Source organism: Pezoporus occidentalis, unplaced genomic scaffold (genome assembly GCF_034315485.1).
Source record: "Pezoporus occidentalis ecotype Australia unplaced genomic scaffold, CSIRO_AGI_Poc_V1 ctg241, whole genome shotgun sequence".
In the NCBI taxonomy this organism is placed as follows: Eukaryota; Metazoa; Chordata; class Aves; order Psittaciformes; family Psittacidae; genus Pezoporus; species Pezoporus occidentalis.
In genome coordinates, this window is record NW_026914297.1 from 67001 (window position 1) to 79072 (window position 12072).

General features: G+C 41.8%; 1 protein-coding gene across 7 annotated transcripts in view; it reads left to right on the forward strand.

Moving 5' to 3' along the window:
• Positions 1-1676: 1676 nt before the first annotated feature.
• The window catches only part of NCOR1 (nuclear receptor corepressor 1), a 65822-nt gene continuing 55426 nt past the window's right edge, over positions 1677-12072 (forward strand). For 5 of the 7 annotated variants that reach the window (XM_062622365.1, XM_062622369.1, XM_062622370.1 and 2 more), the window contains exon 1: positions 1723-1882. The gene's annotated coding sequence lies outside the window, so the exon portion shown is untranslated. Of the gene's footprint in view, positions 1883-11682; positions 11821-12072 lie in introns of all 7 variants that reach the window. The other 2 variants (XM_062622367.1, XM_062622366.1) reach the window with 2 other exon arrangements.

Sequence of the window (12072 nt, forward strand, 5' to 3'; positions counted from 1 at the left end):
CCTCCCTCTCCCTGCACTCCGCCTCTTCTCCCCGCCTCGGGGCGGGGTCGCTTGGCCGCTACCGCGGAAACGTGCCCCGGCTCTACCGTTCCAGGGCGGCCGCGGAGGAGGGGCGCAACCGGGAGGTCTTTCGCTGCGCTGCCTTTGCCGGGCCTGGCAACGCTGTTCGAGCAGGGCCTATTCCCGTGGGGAGAGCTGCCGTTGCCCGGGCCTTGCAGCGCGCCAGCCGCCCGGAAATAATAGCTACTAATGATAAAAGCTGAGCTTTTCAGCGTGTGGTACCTCTGATCCCTGCGCTGTGCTGCTGTGGAAGAGGCGCAGCCTCAAAAGCAGGGCAAGAGGAGCTTATCTTTAGGCACGTTCTGCTATCGGCAGACCTGGCTGTGCTAAGCCTGGCTGTAAGGGTGAAAAAAAAAAGTGTTCGGATACATCTTGGAAGTGAAGTCAACCACGGGAGAAGGTTGCAGAACAAAAAGAGACAGGAAATAGATAAACATGAAAAAATGGCAATAGGATACACTGTGGCTTGGAAACTTCGCTTTTCCAGACAAACGGCCAATATGGAAGACAATGTGTATGCCAGTTGAGTGGGTTTATAGAATAAAATGGTGAAAATTATGCAGAGAAGTTCAGGATCTGAAGAGCAGCTGAGAGCTCACAAGATAAATGCCTGACTTGTCTTCACAGACTTTTATTCGGACACCTTTAACTTCCAAGTGGAGAAAGGCAGGCATCAGCATGTGCTGGGATTAAAGGCTGCAAATCTTTAACGTGAAGTGTTTGGAGATGTGTCACGTCACCTTAACGTAGCACTACATGAGAGTAGATCTTGGCTGCTGTAGTAACTACATACTTAATACAACATATGTTTCATAAGTAATCCCATTTGCCACAGGACGAGCCCCTGCTTTATTAATCTGAATAAATGTGGGGGCACACATCCTGCAAATGTGGGATAAGACTTCTCATATTTAATGGAAACTGTACCCATGAGGTAATTTAATCTTGCCTAATGCTCTTTTTCACCATAGCAAACCTGGTAAGAGATGCATTTGTGATTTTAGAACACCTGAGATTACATATTAGCACGTAAAACGCTACGCAGATTTGAAATGCACTGAAAAAGCAGGGAACAGTTCACATACCCCTCATTCGTGGGGAAGAATAAAAATGATTTTGCGATTTTAAACCTCTCACATTATTCTGGAGTCACCCGTCGCCAGCGGCACAGGCTCGGCGGCTGGGACGCGCGGGAGCCCTGCTGAGGTGCTTCAGGCCGAGGGGCGGGAAAGGCGCAGCGGGGCCGGACGCCCCCCGAGGCTTCGCTTGGGGTCCCGTCCAGATTCCTGTCCCCGGCTCCTGAGACTCCATTCATTCGCACGGCCGCGGCCTACCGGCTCCGCGGTGTCCCCTGCGCCCCAGCTCTGGGCTGGCGGGACCTGTCCGCCTCAGCGCCGACGCGCCCAGCGCTCGCCTCATGGCGGCGCCTCCAGCCCCCCCTCCCCCTAGCCCCTCTGAGGGGAAGGGGAGGGAACCCTTCGCCGCCGTACCGACCAGCGGGTCCTGGAAGGAGCAAACCAGCCTGCCCTCTTATCGCCGGCCCGCCCGCGGCTTCTCGCGGCCTGGCGCTGCCTGGGCACCAACGTGCACCGGCATGGCGGGAGGAAGGAACGAGCTCCAGCGGTCGGTAACAACCACCGAGCCGCGGCGCCGCCGTTTGTTCAGTAGCTGCCAGGACCTGGCGCGAGGGGGCGGAGCGCACCGAGCCGGGGGAGGGGAGGCAAGATGGCGGTGGCGGTGGCGCTGAGGTTGAGGTGAGACGCCGCGGCCGTCCGGCCCCACCACAGCCTGCCGCCCGGGCCGCCCCAGCGCCGCGCCGTCGGTAAGGGCAGAGGGCCCGGAGGGGCGGCGCGGGGGGGCGGCGAGGCTCGGGGGCGCAGTGGGGCCTAGCGCCTCCGCTGTGAGGAGGAGGAGGAGGAGGAGGAGGGGGAAGAGGCGGGGGCCACGGCCATCCCTTCCTCCTCCCTCCTCACCGGGGAGAGAACCGCTCTCGTCCCCGGGGGGGAGGGTGCCGGGGCCGGGGGGGAAGGGGTTCCGTGAGGGAGCCGCCGGGAATGGGGAAGGGGGGCGGACCAGGTGCGGGCTGGGGCGGGGGTGCCCGGTGCCCCCGGGGTTTGTTCTCCGTTTGCGCTGTTTGTGTGCGAGGAGGTCCGGAGGGGACCTGAGGCAGCCGTGAGGGATGGCCCTTGAAGGAAAGTTTTTTGAGAAATCCCAGGGCATCAGTGTGTTGGCCATTTGGCCATTCATCCCTGTAGTAGGACAAGTGCAAGTTAAAACAAAATAAACTATTAATAATGATAAAAAAGGGCTAGTTCTTAAAAATCGGCCACTTGGATGCTCGGCCAGGAGTGCGCTAGTTCCTGAAGATGTCTTGCTGTCCGAGCAGTGTTGGAGGTGCGTCGCGGCTGCCTGCTCCATCCAGCCCCACGCTGAGGTTGTCAGTAGTGAGGAGTTGTTGCTGATGCAGATGCTGAATTATCCATATAGGACCTGTAAACATCCCCAGCTTCTGTCAGCTCTGTTGGAGGGCACAATGGAAGTGGCTTTTTCTAGAATTATTCTGACTTGATGGTATAGAACTTTGTACTTACTGATTTTTCTGAACTTAAAAATCTGTGGGTATCAAGTGCAATGCAGTTTGTCAAGATTCTAGATGGATGTATCGGCTGTTAGTGTCAGACAGGCTCAAGTAAATAAGTAGTCTGAACAATCTATTATCCAAAACCTGTTTCTTCTTTTTTTACAGATATAGTCTTAACAAGCATGTTACCTTTTTATGACTGTAAATATTGATGTGACCTAAGACAACTTATTACAATGAGAAGGGGATGTCTCATTTTGAGGACTTGCTTTTGTGGCAGCATTCTTGTATTATGCAGTATTTTTAGGTACAGCACTGTAGTTATGAACTGCTAGAGCCCAGGTAGGGATTTTTATCCTAGGCAGTACGATTCGAGGGGAAAAAAACCCAGTGCTATTACAAAAAAAAAAACATTACTACTGTAAGATGACCATAGGCAGAGCATAAATGCCTGAATAAGTGGACACATAGTGTTATCTCACTGCACATGAGGACTGTGCAGATCTGTTGCAGTTTTGCACTGGAATTATATTCTGCAGAATTTTGTTATTCCTGATTAACTAAACAACCTTGACGTTTGGAAAAGAAGTATGTAATATCTGAAGTGGATTTCTAGTTAGCTGAAACCTAGGGCATGAAAGACCTTCGTGCTTATCCCAAGGACTGCTAAGTTGAGAGGAAATAAAGCCAACTACAGCAACCCTTTTTGCAAAAGCATAGTTAATTTTTATTGACATCACTTTTCTTTGTGATATAGTATAGGCTGCTAAGGAAAAAGGTTCAGCTGTGCTTTATATGCAGTATAATTTGCCTATTTGAAATATACTGTTTGATATTGGTTACTAAAATAACTAAACTTGTTACTGAAACATAGGAAAGAGCATGGAACCTTCTTTCTAGGAGTGTTTTTTAAGGGGTGGAGAGGATATTACAAGTGTTTTCTTCCACAAGTGATACTTCTCTCTAGCTTGTTAGTTACTGTAACAATCAATTAAAAGCAACTCTCCAGGTCAGAATTAGCTGCACAAAACCAGAGTATATTGATGTTCCTACACTGCTGCTGAGTTATTTTAAATATACTTTATTTCCTACAACCATTCATTTTACTTGTTTTTCCTGGGCACACAAGTGTTTTGTTGTGCTCTAAAGAGACCTAGAAAACTCTTTCAAAAACTGTGATAAAAGTAGGAACAGGCTCTAAAGCTTCCTTTCAGTTTCCCCCCTCTAGTGCTCTTCCACGGTTCTTGTGGTTCTCTAAGAGCATCTTATAAGTTATTTTATTTCTCAGTTACAGCATGAGTGAGAGATGCTCATGGGGAGGGGAAGCTGACTCTGCTTCGACTACTGTTAAGTGCATAAAAGTAAATGAAAAAAAAATCTTCTGTATTGACAGAACAGTATTTTCTTTTTATTTTTCTCTTTATTATGTTCTTAATGCTGGCATTTCACTCTTGGAGCTCTCAGCCAAAGTTTGGTGAAATGTTTTATTCCTCTTCTTTTATATTTGCCTAAAAAAGGTTTACTTGCATGGTCAAAAGTACTATTTGGAGTTCTAGTGTGCTAAGCTACTCAAATTTGAGATTTTAGCAGTTGTTTAAGCTGAAGGGGATCTGTGCCTCATGCAGGTGCGCTGCAACACAGGACAATCTTGAGAATAGACTTATAACCAGACAGTGGTTTCAGAATGCAAACAAGCGTTTCCTGGATGCCAGTCTTGAACTCTTCAAGTCATTTATGTTCTCAAGTCAAATCTGAATCAGTGTTTCAGATAACAAGCTATTAAGTGAATGTGTTACCTTGTCTCTACTGTAAAAGTTGCAGATAAAAACTCTGACCCGTGCAGGACTGCTGTCTGTAAATATTTACTTTCTGCTACTTCTAAAATATACAAATAGCAAGGAACATGCTGAATGTGTCTTCCATTTTGTTTTTTCTGTCTTTCAATGATTTTCTAACCTAGTTGATTCTATTCTATGATTCTAATGATGTTTTGTGATGTTCCCTTCCTCTTCCGTTCTAGTTCAGTGTTTATCCACCATCTGTTAAATGACAACTGCAGTCTGGGCCTACTGGAGCTTAAGTTTAGTGAGTTGGTGTGCATACAGAAAGCTCAGTCTTACCTTGGAGCTATGTTTCTTCCCAGTATCCTAAGAGAGATTTCTATGTCTTTAAATGGATTCACATTTAAACCACTCATGTAACATTGCCACTCCCAGACCGATTTGATATGCAGTTTTTTAATTCAAGTTTAAGCAGGATGTTGATCTGTGTGGTTTTGAAGTGAGTGACTTTACCTGCTTGTGATTACAAAGGATATTGCAAGATTAAGATACTGTATTGGTACAAAGATGGATCATCCATCTCTGAAAAATCTCATTGTTCATAACTCTCAGTAAAAAAAAAAATATATCAGAAATTAAATTTTAAGGCAACAGATTACCTGGACTAACTGTTGACCAGGACTTTAAAAGTCCATGCATGCTGGGTGATGAGTCTTGGGTAAAACTGAAAATGAAAATACATTCACAAAGATGGCAAGAGAAAGAACACCTATAAATGAGAAAGGATGAGGTAAACTATGAAATATACTTAAAATAATATGATGTTTCTTTTAATGCCTCCTCTTGTGCCGTACATCCGCTTGCACTGTATGCTGTGCTGCAGGGAAAGTGCATTTGGCTAATTCTTTTCATGAAGTCAGAGGCAGGTTTGTCCTGGGGACAGTTGAAAACAGCCACAGTAGCATTCTCTGGCTGCTGGGCACAGGCCACATGCTCCGTGTGAAAGGTCTGGTAGGGTTCCTGGGCAGAACCTGGGTCTGCTTTGAAAAGCAGATTCTTTCCTAAATGGATTAAAATGCATTCATGTTCCAAGAAAGGTGTCTAACAATCAGTTAGGAAACCTACCGATTCCTCTCCTGTTTGTCAATGTTAGAAAGTTAAGCCTATATAAGTTCATTACAAGTTCAAGTGCTGTTCATCAAACTAGATAGGTATATTATTACAGTTCAGCTGTGCTGTTCACCTCATTAATAGTAGATTGTTTTGATTTTTTTTAATTTTTTTTTTCTGGGGTGGGGGGAAGGAAGAGGAGGAATTAATTTAAATTAAAAAAAGATGTATGTGCTTGGTTATCCAGTGTAGAGTTTTGTCTCAGATTCATATTCTTCAACTCTTGTTCCTGCTTGGGTGCTATCTGAAATGCAGTATTGACAGAGAAAGGGTGTCTGGAAGATGGGAATTCTCCCATATAACCAGTGTAATTTCATGGATTAGCTTTCTTGGAATGTTATTCACAAAACCTTTCTTCATAAATGTAGTCACTTACCTGTTACGTTATCGCCATTATTGGTGTAGGTGCTGATTTTTTCACAGAGGTCTCAAAGATCAGACTTAGGCTATTTTGAACCTTGAAATTCTGGGGTTTTCTTTTCATATATGCAAAGGTTTACTTAGGCCATTCATAGTTTAAGATTTCTTCCATTCTTTGCCCTTTTCTGTGACCTAGAAGCTGTTGTTTGAGTTTCAATTGGAGTTATGTTTTGTTGCATTCCTTGTGAAGTAGAACGTCTCAAACTTAATCATAAATGTAATAACAATAAACTTTGTTTCCAGAAGGCTCTGGTGCATTTCCTGTAGGGATCTGAAATCTAGACTTGATTTTATCTGAACCCAGTCAACTCAGAAGAGAGATGAGGCTGATACTTAGTTTGTCCTGAAGCCCTGTATGTGGGTTCTCTTATAATACATTGCAGTTTGTCAGTATGGATTAGTCAAGTTATATTAACTTTTCCATGCCAAAGGTGCTTTAAAAAGCTGCCACTACAGATACGCTTTTGATTATGACTGAACTACAAGAAGAGGCTGGAAACTTAAAACTGTGACCACATAATTTCTTGCATGTTAGATGATGTCAAAAGCAGTTTTATCTGCAGATGGGTTAACAGTGGAGGAATAGTTTCACATGCAGTAGCTGTTTTTAAAGTGCCTGTGCTTTCAATCCATGAGGGAGAAGCAAAAATTGTTGTTTGGAAAGAATATTTTATGTGTAATATATGATAAAATATATATATATAAGAAGTCTGAGATCATCATGGTTATTTCTGATTCATTAAATCATAAATGAAATGGGAGGGAATAGGAGAATTTGAGTAAACCTGTGAGTTGTTGGCGACTGACTCATGAGTGAGGATGACTTGCTGAGGAAGGTTGTTGTAGTTCTTACCACCAGTTTGCATAGCATCTCTTGAACCTCTTGCATGCTACAGACTGGTGCATTGGATGGTGCTTGGGTTGGTTTCTGTTTCACCTTAGAGATTTGTGGGTGGAATTTGAATGCTTCAGTTGATGTTTCATAACCAATTGAATTACCCCTGTGGCAGGGATGGGATCCTTCAAAAGGGGTAAGATAGATGTCTGGGGTTTGGGAACTGCTGCAGTTATCTCAGGGGAAAAAAAGCTGTCTCCCCTTGTGAAAGAGAGACCTTGTCTGTGCAGTGTTTGGGCTTTCTATTGGACATTCAATTCTGTAGGTTTGGTTTCTTGTCTTTGGATCATGAAGAATTTCTGTGGTGTATGTTAACTGCATGCTGTACCGGGACAACCAGAAACAAGAATCTGGTGTTGCAGGGAAAACCAAAATGTGTCTTCATAAATCTATCTAGTTTTCTATGATATGCTTTTAAAACCAGAAAGCCTTGTAATGGTTATACACTCTCTTGTTTAAATCATTGCTCAGTGGTACTTTTAGTCAAGTAAATGTCTACATCCTTGATTTCCATTTCTGAGTGGAGAACTTCCTCCTACCTCTTTTGGATAGTTTTGGTGTTTCTGTGACCCTCCTTGGCAGAAGAGAGCTGAGTAGGCTCCTTCACCATCACTAGGTGCTATTCCTCAGTAAAACTCAGAAGAGGAGGTTTCCTCACTCAGGGATTCTGTGTAATCTGGTGTGTTAATGTGTTAACTGGTGAGAAGATGCTGAAAATAGGTACTCTTACTTGAAATGTAGCCGCTCAGCATCCCTCTTTTTTTGTGAGGCAACTGGGTAGCTAATTAGAAGCTTCCTAAGATGCTAATGTAGTCTTAGTTTTCCCTCTTACAGTCCGCCATATAATATAGCAAAGTTGTGTATGGCCTGGGTCTTAATATCAGGTATTAGCAACTTTTCTTTAAGATCAGAAATTACAGGAGAGATTAAAATAGAATTTCCTGGAGTATCTTGTCAGCTGAATTTGATCAACCCCATTTTGGTGGAGCACAAATTCTATTTGTATTTGTAGTTACCTAGCAGGAGAGAAAGAGAAACCGTTATTTAAAGATGAAGTGCAACAATGTGATCCTGAGATCTGGCAGCAGTTTGGTTGTAAATTGCATATGCAAGTGTGAAATAAAAATTCACCTTTTGGAATGGCAGTAAAAATCGTTTTGAAGTACTCTTCTAAAACTTACTTAATATTTAATGTTCCAAAAGCTGTTACTTAAGTGCTCAAAGGAGCTGGTAGTCTGTAATGGAAAATCTTTTTCTATTAAAATTCGAAGTATAAAATCCTATATTAATTCTTCATCTCTGTTGGTGCAGATGGAAAAGTCTTGCTAGTGTAGAGCAAATGTGACATCTTGAATTGACGGCTTTAATGCTCCTTGACTTCTGTCACGTCTGTAATTGCCTGAATTAAAGTATACCATGCTTCCATGTCATGTAGAATATGTCAGACACTGTATAGCATTAATTATGAGTTAATGCTTTGGATGTTCAGAAATAAGATGATATTGTGTGTTGGTGGAAATTTCAGGGTGTGAGAAGGGTCAAATTGAGATGTTTCGGCTTTTCTTAGCATCTTTTTTTCATATACCCCCATTGCTGTATTTCTGGCTCAAATTGTATGACGTTAATAATTAGTGGAGAGGATGTTATTTAGTGTTGCTAGTAAAACACGGCCTTATAGAGGTTATTTTCTTAACTGTATTTCTAGAAGGGATAGAAATAGCAATTTTTACGTCAATAACCTTGTGAGTAGAGGGGGTGCAACTAAGTGAAATTAAAGTTCTCAGGAATTTATGGTATATTTTGAATGTCTGGCGCAGAAGAAGAAAAGGCATTTGCATATGCGGAGTTGTAATGGAAAATTCAGCAGTTAGTTCTCAATTTGGAGAAAATATGTTAATTGTTTCAATTCATTCTAATAGCATATGCCGGTGTACTTTGACTACGAGCTTCAGAGTATTCTGCAACATAAACCTGAGTGGAAAAAGATAAAAGAAAGTGTGGAAGAGGTTGATGAGCTATGAGGCTGATGCAAAAACTGGAAGCACGGTATTCTGGAAGATGTTTAAATAGCCATTACTTAAATTGTGTTTAATTTCAGTGTTGACCTATTAGCATGTTTTGCTTGTAGCATGTGAAGAATCTTTCATCTTTTGGGGGATATGCCCAGCAGATTTTCATACAGCACACCTGTAAGCTGGGATATTGTAGCTGGAATACACTTCTTCAATTCTTGTTTTAAAGCATAAAATTATCTTAAATTTCTTCAGGCATCAGCCTCTTGGTAGCTTGTTGAATGAAAACCTTTTTATCTTTTAGGATTGTCCTATGTAATGATCCTGTAGCTAATTTTCTCACCATCCCATTCCACAATACTTTGCAGAACTTCGAATAATCAGACTTGAAGGTTTAACATAGATCAGTTTGAACCTAAACTTTTCTTTGTCACTAAATTTTTTCATTGTTTTTCTGAATAACTGTCATATGACTGTGCTGATAGTTAAGGCAGTGACTGAAGGACTAATAACTGCTCCTGAAGGGTCTAGTTTTAGTTAAGGTTTTTTAGTTAAGACTTCCAAACTGTTAGGCCAGTCCTCGCTTGTAATGGTGCTGTTAATGTTCTGAGCACTGGAGTTTTTAGATGGTAATAGATAGTCTTTTACTGTGTCCGATAGTTTGAGTAAATAACTTTTTATAGGGAGGTTGGACCCATTAAGGTAATTTTAGGAATGGGTCAGACATGTACTTGTTTTCTTTCTCATGTATGGCGTATCCCCAAGATGCAGATTTGATGTTTTTGCTGGAGTGTTCAAACAGATTTATGATTATCTGACAAAATAAGAACACTACAAGAAAGATTTGTTTTGCAAATCTAGCAATATACTTGAAAGGTTTCTAGTTATGTGATTCTCAACTTGTAGTTTTGTCTTACTCTATGTGAGTTGGAAAGTTGTATTGTGAAGGTACAGATACAGGTCTATAAATCATGAAATCTACTTATTGTGGTTGAATAGGTTGGTTGGTTGGTTTGTTTGTTTTGGTTTTGTTTTTTTTTTTTAATTTTTTTTTTCCTATGTGATTTTTTTCACTCCACAGAAAGAATTATTCACAAGTGTTGTTATCAGGCTTTTGGATAAAGCCTCTCTACCCACTGCTGAAACAGTCCCTTCACTCCTTGTTTTCTCACCAGAGTAAATTTTGAATAAATATCCCTGAATTAATTTTGTGATACGTTGTGGATCCCCTGCATATGGCACAGTTAGTTACATCACAGCTCAATTTACTGATTTAAAAACAAAATCCCCCAACTCAGTTTAAGCCTTATATGACTGTAATCTAATTCTTTGCACTCTTTATATTGCACTCAGTTTGCTCAAAAACAAGAGGAGGAAAATTCCCAAAAGGATGTGAAATTTAATTAGCAAATGTTGGTTAAGTACTTCAAGATGGCATGAAAATTACACCAAATGCAAAAGTGCTGGCTTGTTTCATAAATGTGAATTAAAAATGAGCCTACACATGAGACTGGCTGTTTATCCATAAAGGTGAATGGAAGAGGAGGAGACTGGGTATTCCAGCAAGTGGGGCCGTGGTTCCACAAGCAGCAAGTAGGTAGCTCTGCAGTCTGTCTGGCCTCTTGACTCCTTCCCTTCTGCTGGCATAAACGTGTGTGGGCATGCATTGAAGGGTTTGGGGGAACTGGCCTCCTAAAAATAATCGCAGGTTTTAACCTGCTGCATTTTCCCAAGAGAAGAACTGCTTTTCTCAGGCAGTGCTTGGCTTGTGCTGCTTAAAGTGCTGCAAGACTTGACACTTATTTCTGATTCAGTCATTGACTATTTCCTGGTTGTCTTTGGCAGATTTCTTAACCGTTCTCTGACTTGTTTTCCCATGTGTCTACTGAAGTTAGTATGAGCTGCTGCTTCTTTCTGAAGCATTTTGAGATGTGGAGATCAAGAGGTATTGTTCCAATTAGTATTGCATTATAGAAATAAGATCTGAAATGACACTATGACTGCTGCCAGTGTAATATCCAGTTCTGAATTATTTGTAACTTACTCAAAATTCTCCACATGTGACAAATTTAAGTGCAAACAGTAGCTTTTAAGGGGAAGTCTGAATTGGATCTCTTCACGTAGTTTGCGCTGGCCAAAGAGAAAAATACAACCATACCTTTAGATATAAACATTGTTAAATCATTTCCTTGCCTGAGAAGCTCAAATTAATACAGGGCTGAGTGGTTCCTGGAACTGGTACTTGTTACTGCTTTTTCTCAGCTAAGTGTTTTCAGCCATAACAGTTTCTGTTTTGACTCTTTGATCATATATATATGTGTGTGTGTGTGTATACTTCTCATATATATCTATTAATATTATCCATTTGATACTATTGGGTTTCCCCATCCCTTATATGTTTTACCACAGAGTCTGGGAATATGGGAGTGTCATTGAAATGGGACACTAAAGCAGAATGGACTGGATTCTGAAGTCCAAACCAAGAAGTATTTCTTTCTGCCCCTTCTAATTGTCAGCAAGACAATTTGCCAGCCTGGTTGGCAGCTGTATGAAGGTATTCATGACCTGACTTTATCTCTGTGAGACAGTTAAGGCAAAATTCCAAAGTCTATAACAGCTCTTGTAAATGTTTATATGAGAAACCCCTCAAATTTGCAGAATAAAATGAAAAGGGCTGAAAATACTTGTCTGAAAAATAGAATCTTGCTGACATTGACTGAGCAGAGTTGGAAGCTGATTTCTTGTATTGTGATTTTTGTCAAGGGTGCTGAATACGAAGATGAGCAGCCTCTGTTGTAGCAGACAAGAGGAAACCAGTGGAAGGATTGGAGAGGCAGAGAGTGTTAATAGAGAGGAGCTTTAAAGGAGGATTCTGATTGGATTTGAGTAGAGCAAGACAAGGTTTGTCATGACTACAGCAGCTAGGAAAGCCCCAATGAGGTTGTTTACAGTCTACACACACACTTACAATTTTATACAAAAAGATTGCTGTATTTAAACATAATCTGAACGTATGGAACTTAGAGCCATTACATCAGGAAGCTGGCATTGCCCTCACTGACCAGGAAATAGGCTGATGAAGAATAATCTCTGTCTGCTGGATGCATGTGAGCAGATGCTGAAGAGACAGGCAGGTGCTTTTAGCTGATAGGT